Source organism: Hoplias malabaricus, chromosome 1 (assembly GCF_029633855.1).
Source record: "Hoplias malabaricus isolate fHopMal1 chromosome 1, fHopMal1.hap1, whole genome shotgun sequence".
In the NCBI taxonomy this organism is placed as follows: domain Eukaryota; kingdom Metazoa; phylum Chordata; class Actinopteri; order Characiformes; family Erythrinidae; genus Hoplias; species Hoplias malabaricus.
The window spans coordinates 90,627,309-90,634,348 of record NC_089800.1 but is presented as its reverse complement, the minus strand read 5'-3'; the positions used below and the strand labels follow the sequence as shown (position 1 = coordinate 90,634,348).

The window sequence follows — 7,040 nt, the reverse complement described above, 5'->3', positions numbered from 1 at the left end:
ACCCAGGGACCCAGGGACCCAGAGACCCAGAGCCCCAGGGACCCAGAGCCCCAGAGCCCCAGAGCCCCAGAGCCCCAGAGTCCCAGGGACCCAGGGACCCAGGGACCCAGGGACCCAGAGTCCCAGGGACCCAGAGACCCAGAGCCCCAGGGACCCAGGGACCCAGGGACCCAGGGACCCAGAGACCCAGAGCCCCAGAGCCCCAGGGACCCAGGGACCCAGGGACCCAGAGACCCAGAGACCCAGAGCCCCAGGGACCCGGCGCACCGGTCGAACCTATCTGGCCCACACTTAAGCCCCCGCCCTCGGACTAAACCAATCAGCCTGCCCCGTCAAAAAAGATGCCCACTGGTAGACCTGGAACCTTAAAATATATTGGAAGTGGGATGGTTGCCCAATTGCTGTATAATATATTGCAAGTTCATCCTGCCCACTGGTGGACCTGGGAGCCAAAACGGCGCGCAATATATTGGAAGTGGGACGGTTGCGCAATCGCTGTACAATATATTGGAAGTGGGATGGTTGCCCAATTGCTGTATAATATATTGCAAGTTCATCCTGCCCACTGGTGGACCTGGGTGCCAAAACGGCGCGCAATATATTGGAAGTGGGACGGTTGAGCAATCGCTGTACAATATATTGGAAGTGGGATGGTTGCCCAATTGCTGTATAATATATTGCAAGTTCATCCTGCCCACTGGTGGACCTGGGTGCCAAAACGGCGCGCAATATATTGGAAGTGGGACGGTTGAGCAATCGCTGTACAATATATTGGAAGTGGGATGGTTGCCCAATTGCTGTACAATATATTGGAAGTGGGATGGTTGCCCAATTGCTGTATAATATATTGCAAGTTCATCCTGCCCACTGGTGGACCTGGGAGACAAAACGACGCGCAATATATTGGAAGTGGGACGGTTGCGCAATCGCTGTACAATATATTGGAAGTGGGATGGTTGCCCAATTGCTGTATAATGTATTGGAAGGACCCTCCGTCAAATCTCAAAGTTCATTCTGCCCACTGGTGGACCTGGGAGACAAAACGCCGCACAATATATTGAAAGTGGGATGGTTGCCCAATTGCTGTACAATACATGGGAAGTGGGATGGTTGTCCAGTTCATTACACCCTCATCCTGGGCCTCTGATTAGGCTTGCCCCGGAGCTTACCACCGGTGCCTACCTCCAGGGGCTTATTCACCCCAACGCCCTGGTCCCCTAACCCGGCATGAATTTCACCAAGGGTCCCCTACCTCCGGGGCTCCCTATCAGCCAATACATTAAGAACACCTCATCCTGGGCCTCTGATAAGGCTTGCCCCGGAGTTTACCACCGGGGCCTACCTCCGGGGCCTAATTAAACCCAACGCCCTGGTTCCCTGAACGGGCCTTATTCAAACAACCTCTCCGCCGCCTAAGCTCCGGAGCTTCCTTTTGGCTCCCAGAGGCCCAGAGGCCCAGGCTCCCAGAGGCCCAGAGGCCCAGGCTACCAGAGGCCCAGGCTACCAGAGGCCCAGAGGCCCAGAGCCCCAGAGGCCCAGAGACCCAGGCTACCAGAGGCCCAGGCTCCCAGAGACCCAGAGGCCCAGAGGCCCAGAGGCCCAGAGACCCAGAGGCCCAGAGTCCCAGAGACCCAGAGACCCAGGGCCCCAGAGACCCAGAGCCCCAGAGCCCCAGAGCCCCAGGGACCCAGGGACCCAGAGACCCAGAGACCCAGGCTCCCAGAGGCCCAGAGACCCAGAGACCCAGAGACCCAGAGCCCCGGGGACCCAGAGACCCGGAGACCCAGAGCCCCAGAGCCCCAGAGCCCCAGAGTCCCAGGGACCCAGAGCCCCAGAGCCCCGGGGACCCAGAGCCCCAGAGCCCCGGGGACCCAGAGACCCAGAGCCCCAGAGCCCCAGAGCCCCAGAGGCCCAGAGGCCCAGAGGCCCAGAGACCCAGAGGCCCAGAGTCCCAGAGACCCAGAGACCCAGAGACCCAGAGCCCCGGGGACCCAGAGCCCCAGAGCCCCGGGGACCCAGAGACCCAGAGCCCCGGGGACCCAGAGACCCAGAGCCCCAGAGCCCCAGAGACCCAGAGACCCAGAGCCCCAGAGCCCCAGAGACCCAGAGCCCCAGAGACCCAGAGACCCAGAGCCCCAGAGCCCCGGGGACCCAGAGCCCCAGAGCCCGGGGACCCAGAGACCCAGAGCCCCAGAGTCCCAGGGACCCAGAGCCCCAGAGCCCCAGAGCCCCAGGGACCCAGAGCCCCAGAGTCCCAGAGCCCCAGAGCCCCAGAGCCCCGGGGACCCAGAGCCCCAGAGCCCCGGGGACCCAGAGCCCCAGAGCCCCAGAGCCCCGGGGACCCAGAGCCCCAGAGCCCCGGGGACCCAGAGACCCAGAGCCCCGGGGACCCAGAGACCCAGAGCCCCAGAGCCCCAGAGACCCAGAGCCCCAGAGCCCCAGAGACCCAGAGCCCCAGAGACCCAGAGACCCAGAGCCCCAGAGCCCCGGGGACCCAGAGCCCCAGAGCCCGGGGACCCAGAGACCCAGAGCCCCAGAGTCCCAGGGACCCAGAGCCCCAGAGCCCCAGAGCCCCAGGGACCCAGAGCCCCAGAGTCCCAGAGCCCCAGAGCCCCAGAGCCCCGGGGACCCAGAGCCCCAGAGCCCCGGGGACCCAGAGACCCAGAGCCCCAGAGTCCCAGGGACCCAGAGCCCCGGAGACCCAGAGCCCCAGGGACCCAGAGACCCAGAGACCCAGAGACCCAGAGCCCCAGAGTCCCAGAGACCCAGGCTCCCAGAGGCCCAGAGGCCCAGAGGCCCAGGCTACCAGAGGCCCAGAGGCCCAGGCTACCAGAGGCCCAGGCTCCCAGAGGCCCAGAGGCCCAGGCTACCAGAGGCCCAGAGGCCCAGAGCCCCAGAGCCCCAGAGACCCAGAGGCCCAGAGACCCAGAGTCCCAGAGACCCAGAGACCCAGGCTACCAGAGGCCCAGAGGCCCAGAGGCCCAGGCTACCAGAGGCCCAGGCTTCCAGAGGCCCAGAGAAATTTTATTTATATTTGATTTGGACATTTTACGCTCTTTCTGGACCCTTAGACCCTCCCCCAAGCTTTGGGCGGGACTTTAGAGAGGTCAAAGTTGAATGCATCCCATTTGCAATATATATGACACTGTTAAATATATTGGAAGTTGGATGGTGTAGGTTATTCCATTCAGAAAGCCAATCAGAGCCAATCAGAGCCAAGTGACACATACTAAAGGGATGGGCCCAACGTTCTGAACTCCTAGATGGAGCACCAGTGCCCCTAGTGCTGTCCAAATGGCGATTTTGCCGCGGGTATCAAACTGGAAAAAGTTATCACTCAGTGTCCAAATGGTCATGCTTTATACGGCATTATGGATCCATAACCGGCATACAATCCCACTGTGGTCATAAGTGTCCAATGGCAATATATTTGAATGGGCCTTTGTCCAGAAAGTGTATAGTGGGGCTAACTTAAGAGGGTCATAGTTACCCCCGCCGTTTACCCGTGCTTGGGTGAATTTCTTCACTTTGACATTCAGAGCACTGGGCAGGAATCACATTGTGTCAAAACCGTCCGAGAGCCTTCACAATGCTGTGTTTTTATTAAACAGTCGGATTCCCCTGGTCCGCAGCAGTTCTAATTCGGCTGTTGGGTGCCGGTCGAGAGAACCACCTCGGAGCTGCCACCCCTCCGAGGCGAGACTCACACCCGATAGATCCACGAGGCCTCGGCTCGTCACGCCCGTCTCCAGTCACACTGCTCCGGTCCGGTCCTCCCAAGCCCCTACGGCCGGCGACGCATCCGCACACAACTCCAGAGTCTTCCCCCCCCCACGTCCGAACGGGAGTACGGAAGGCCGCGCTCGCGAGCGTGGCCGGGACCCGCCGATGGGCCTCGGAGCCCGGCCGACTTCGGGAAGGAAGGGCCGAAGGACGAGACGCACCGGAGGTTCGTCCCCTAAGGACGCACCCCCGCCGGAGTCCCATCCACGACCGCCTCCCCCCGGCACCGACCGAGTCCCCTAAGCACCACCGGGAGGGAACACCGGCTGCCTCGCGCGGCTGCGACCCACGCACTTTAACCGACAGACGCAGGAGTCAACCCGGGCGCCGTGCGCTTTTGCCCCGCATGACCCTCAGGGCAAGGGCGAACCAGAACCAGAACAGCCCTCGGCCTACGCTTCAGCTAAAGGGCCCGACCGAGCCCAGCCATTAGAGCCAATCCTTATCCCGAAGTTACGGATCTATTTTGCCGACTTCCCTTACCTACATTGTTCCAACACGCCAGAGGCTGTTCACCTTGGAGACCTGATGCGGATATGGGTACGGCCTGGGGGGAAATTCACTATACCTCCCCCGGATTTTCAAGGGCCGATGGGGAACGTCCCGGCTGCCTCACGGATGCATGCGGCGCCTTTCAGAGCGTTGAGCCCCTTTCTCGGGACAATCCCATTCCAGGGCGCTCCAGCTCTTTAGCAAGGAGAGTGAATCCTCCCCGGGGTTCCCACCGACGTCTCCGGGTTCGTTTGCGTTACCGCTATGAGAGCGCCTTCTCGGCACTCAATCTCCCCAATCCCAGGTTCGGGGATATTGGCCCGATCCCCTTTCGGTCAGCGGGGGGCAGACGAGACCATCGCCCCAGCGTTTCCGAACGGCGTTCGCCTATCCCTTAGGACCGACTAACCCACGGCCAAGCGCTGTCGGCGTGGAACCCTTCTCCACTTCGGCCTTCAAAGATCCCATCTGAATATTTGCTACTACCACCAAGATCTGCACCCGCGGCGGCTCGACCCAGGCTCACGCCAGAGGCTTCAGCGCCACCGCGGCGGCCCTCCTACTCGTCGCGGCATACGGTCCGTGTTTCAAATCAGGGATTGTGACACCTGCGACGGCCGGGTATGGGCCCGACGCTCCAGCGCCATCCATTTTCAGGGCCAGTTGATTCGGCAGGTGAGTTGTTACACACTCCTTAGCGGATTCCGACTTTCATGGCCACCGCCCCGCTGTCTATATCAACCGACACCTTTCCTGGGGTCTGATGAGCGTCGCGTCGGGCGCCTTAACCCGCGCGTTCGGTTCATCCCGCAGCACCAGTTCTGCTTACCAAAAGTGGCCCACTTGGCACCATCATTCGATGCCCGGCTCCAAGCCTGCGAGCCGGGCCTCTTACCCATTTAAAGTTTGAGGGTAGGACGAGGCCATTTCGGCCCCGCAGCCTATGATCATTGCTTTACCGGATAAAACTGAGTCTGGTGCCAGCTATCCTGAGGGAAACTTCGGAGGGAACCAGCTACTAGATGGTTCGTTAAGTCTTTCGCCCCTATACCCAGGTCGGACGACCGAATTGAACGTCAGGACCGCTACGGGCCTCCACGCAGGGTTTCCCCTGGCTTCGCCCTGCCCAGGCATAGATCACCATCTTTCGGGTACCACCGCGTATGCTCTTGCTCCACTCTCCACTCGGTGGAGAGCAGGCCGGTGGTGCGCTGTCAACCCAAACATTGACGGGGTGCATCAGATCCCACCTCAGCCGACGCGCGCCGGCCTTCACCTTCGTTGCGCCTCCGGGGTTCAAGCCCCTTTGACTCGCATACGCGTTAGACTCCTTGGTCCGTGTTTCAAGACGGGTCGGTCGGGGTCCGAACTTAGCCGCTGACCTTAGGCGTTTTGGCTGTGGGCCTGGATCACCCCCCGTATTGCCGTAGCGGGCCTAGCCCGGGGCTGAGGACAGCCCAACCGGCCCGCTTTCGTCCGAACGATCAGGGGGGGGCCCCATCCCCATCCCGAAGGAGGGGAAAACGCGGAAAGGACATTACTCCGCGGCCCCGGCGTTATCGGCGAAGTCGGAGCGAGGGGCTGTAGCGGAACGCCCGTGTCCGGGGGCCACGTGGGGCTCCCTTCTCCGGACGGACCTACCTTCACCCTCGGGCCCTTCCAAGCCTAACCGGAGCCGGTCGCGACTCACCCACCACGCGGGGGGAAGTACACCTGACGGGCCGAGCCTTCGTACGCCCGAGAGGCCCGAAGTCGAGAGGCGAAGCTCAGGGCCGAGCAGGGAGTGGGGTCGCCCCCACTCTCGCCCGGATGAACTCGCCTCCGAGCCACGGAACCACACGAGCGCGGGCCGTCCGCCCGGCTGAATCCCCCGGGGGGGTCTTCTCGGTCCCCCGACCGTTTACCTCTCAACGGTTTCACGCTCTCTTGAACTCTCTCTTCAAAGTACTGCTTTCAACTTTCCCTCACGGTACTTTGTTCGCTATCGGTCTCGTGCCGGTATTTAGCCTTAGATGGAGTTTACCACCCACTTTGAGCTGCATTCACAAGCAACTCGACTCCGGGAAGCCCGATCTACCCGGCGGGATGCGGGACAATACCGGGCCTTCACCATCTGCGGAAGACACTTCCTTGCAAAACTTGGTCCCGCGTCCGCACCGAGACCAAACGGACTTCCGTACGCTACATTTCCCGGCCCACCCCGGTCAGGGGAAAGTGGGATTCAGCGCTGGGCTCTTCCCTCTTCGCTCGCCGCTACTAGGGGAATCCTTGTTAGTTTCTTTTCCTCCGCTTACTGATATGCTTAAGTTCAGCGGGTTGTCTCGTCTGATCTGAGGTCGCACTACGAGACTGTTTTGCGGGGCGCGGGGGGCGCGAACCCCCCGGCCGCTCGCCGTGTTACGGTACCCACTCTCCGACGGCGGCGGAGAGCCCAGCGGGGAGAGACTATGACGGATTGGACCCGGACCTAATGGCTCTCCCTACGTCCGGAGCTCTCGCCACACGTCGGGTTTAAGGCCCGAGTCTGGGTTTAGGGAGACGAAGGGCCGTCCGAGGTGGAGGCCCTGCGAACTCCCAGCCGCGGTCTAGGAAGACCGATCGATGGGTAAACCGACCCTCAGACAGGCGTGGCCGCGGGATGGACCCCCGCGGCCGCCATGTGCGTTCGAAATATCGATGATCTGTGTTCTGCAATTCACATTATTTAACGCAGGTTACCGCGTTCTTCATCGATGCACGAGCCAAGTGATCCACCGCTAAGAGTT

General features: G+C 61.4%; 1 non-coding gene across 1 annotated transcript; it reads right to left on the bottom strand.

Moving 5' to 3' along the window:
• Positions 1-6,886: 6,886 nt before the first annotated feature.
• On the bottom strand, positions 6,887-7,040 carry LOC136670308 (5.8S ribosomal RNA). Its single transcript, XR_010795617.1, has one exon. It is a non-coding gene; the product is annotated as a 5.8S ribosomal RNA (ribosomal RNA).